A 2,719-nucleotide genomic window follows, 5' to 3' on the forward strand; every position below is an offset into this window, starting at 1 on the left:
ACGCCCACTTGCAGTGGCTCCACTCTTACAAGGTTTACTTTATGAGCAATGTGGTGTTGTTCAAGATCCTCCTATGTGGGTCCAGCTCGATGTAATGCTAACCTTCTCAGAATATGGTCTTACCAACGAAAATATTATCATGCGGACAGTATGCTTGAATGTCTTTCACGTTTTTTTTAACAACTTGAAATTGTGGCGAAGTTATTCTGTTGACGAAGTTCATGCCGCTGATACGCTGTTCGACTCGCAATCGGCCTTCTATCTTTCTTTCCGCTCTATTTTTGTTTCAATTCACTTTTTTTATTATTTTGAAGGACTATGAGCCAGTACTTGAGATCGAGAAACGAGAGATCTTACTTGGCCACTTGCCTTCAGTTGATGGTTAACTGAGTGGGTGTGACCATTTTGTAAGAAGAATACATAACCCCTGTCATCAACAAGTCGCCGACAATTTCATCTCAGTATTACGTTTTCAGGAATATTTGAAAGAGCTAAATATTGTTTTTACACAAAACACAGACAAGCACAAACGAAAATCGAAACGTTTGGACCACGATTTCAGGGACTGATGTATTTTCGCTGTTTTCTTATTTTATTGTTTTTATTATTTCATTCCTTCAGCTCTTTGTTTTACCATAGCCATGATTTTCATCGATTCTCACATCGAGCGGATAAGCGATTTTCTTCCGTTTGTCTATGTTTTAATAAAGCTGTGTTGTTAAAACTACAAATATGGCATTAAAAACAGGACAATACAAAACAAAGATCTTTGCATTCTTGCTTTAGCCAGGAACACGCCCAGCAACAATGCCACTTTCAATGCCACATTCATTTGTTCCTCGGCGAATGTAGAAATATCCTGTTATAGAGATAAGAAAATACATAAGATAAAAATGTTCATTGTCCTACACACGTGAGAAAATTGCTTGGGATAACATATGTCCCCTGGCGACAACTTCTGGCAGCCAACTAGGATTGAAATTCCGCCTGAGATGACTTACCAGGTAAAAAAAGGGAAGGTAAAAAACAGACAAAAAACAACAAAAAGAAACAACGACAAAAAAGAAACTTAAAACAATAGCGTTTTAAAACATGCCAAACATATCCACTCACCATTCATACCCCAGGTAGTTCCCCAAGAATTGGCACAGATCTACGAAAACGAGGAGAAGTGACATAAAAAACTTAGGGAACTTCGGAGAAACATGCCTGCAAGCCGGGCGTGATTGAGATGACCCCATGTTTACTTACGCGCGGCATACATTAGATGTCGTTTTTATAATCAATATTGATAAATACTCAGAAGAGAAAAGTACGAAAGGAAAATCAAGAACAAAGGAGCAGCTTTGCAGCACGAAATGCATTGCAAAGCTGAAAGCGAAACTTGGTTCCAAAGTAGAATGACCAGTTAACAACTTACGAGGATGTCCTCATAGCCCACTGAAATTAAACAGTTATGGGGTATTTACATGAGACCGGGAAGACCTCAGATCGGTATGAACTCAAACATGAAACAGGGACGAAATGCTTGGTGCCTGGTTTCGGGATGAAATTATATGTTTTGTTTAATAAATATATGGCTGACTCAAAAGCATACAGGCTTGAAATTTCTGGACCCGGTCTGAGATTTGTTGTCATTTACATGAGACCGGTACGAACTCAGGCCGGTCTGAGAGTTTCTCGTCTCGGTCCAGCAACCGACAGGAAGTCAGATCGGTCTGAAGCCGGTCTCATGTAAACGCATAAAAAGAAATGTATGGCGGCCGATACGAACTCATGCCGGTCTAAGTTCGTCCTAGTCTCACGTAAATACCCCCTTAATCGCGAGAGCCATTATTTCATATAACTGAACGAAATGCAGAACTAAGCCTTCGTCCCATTTCAAGAATATAGTTACAAGACTAATGATATTACAGTGGATGGATTGTCCTGAAGCTAAGCGCATTTTCCTGGAACAGGTTGCGAGTCATAGCATCAAAGGGATTCCAAGACCAGAGTAGTATACCTGGTTTACATAGCTCTAAGCCAATCAGAAAGCTTGAGTAGGAACCACTTGACACGAATGAACCAATCAGAGCACCATCCAACTCATTAAGCGTCCGCGTGTTGTTTTGCGGGAAGCGGTCCATACTAATGAGCAAAAAACCTTAAATAACAATAACCACAACCAGGTATTCTGAGCCCGCGAGACTAAGCACCCCCAGCAAACCATTGTTTTAACGAAAACCGCTGGTCAGCAACCTGGTTCTGGTCATTGCCAATCTCGTACCCAGAGTCCTCGGGCTTCTTGGTCAGCGGGTGAGCGCCCGGAGAGACTCTGGGATAATCGACTTGAACTATATTTTTGATTGGCCGCTTGCGTAACAATGGCAGTCCGACAGGAAGTCGGTAAGTAATTCGGAAGCCCCAAAATTTGGAGGGAGATTCAAAATCTAAAACTAGTTTCAGTGTTGTTTGATTTTTTCTACCTCAGAAATATATAAATCACAAAAATAATAAAACGACGAGGTTTGAATTTTGTCTTATACCGCACGGGAATTTTCCCACGCTGTTAAAAAGTGATTACTGTTGCTGTTGCAAAAGTACCGTGGGAAAACATTACACCAGTCTCTTTGAGGAGAAATCCGTGGACTAAGGTCTTGTCGAAGCAATTCCGAACTACGGAAGCATTAAATTGTAGTAGAAGAGGACATTTGTGTCGTTTCCACAAAACATTTCT

General features: G+C 40.8%; 1 long non-coding RNA gene across 1 annotated transcript; it reads right to left on the reverse strand.

Moving 5' to 3' along the window:
- Nucleotides 1-679: 679 nt before the first annotated feature.
- LOC137980486 (uncharacterized) lies at nt 680-1,154 on the reverse strand. The gene is made up of 2 exons (XR_011118531.1): nt 1,114-1,154; nt 680-859 (listed from the first exon to the last, which is right to left on the reverse strand). It is a non-coding gene; the product is annotated as an uncharacterized lncRNA (long non-coding RNA).
- Between the last annotated feature and the right edge of the window lie 1,565 nt (nt 1,155-2,719).

Source organism: Montipora foliosa, chromosome 12 (assembly GCF_036669935.1).
Source record: "Montipora foliosa isolate CH-2021 chromosome 12, ASM3666993v2, whole genome shotgun sequence".
NCBI classification, from domain to species: Eukaryota; Metazoa; Cnidaria; class Anthozoa; order Scleractinia; family Acroporidae; genus Montipora; species Montipora foliosa.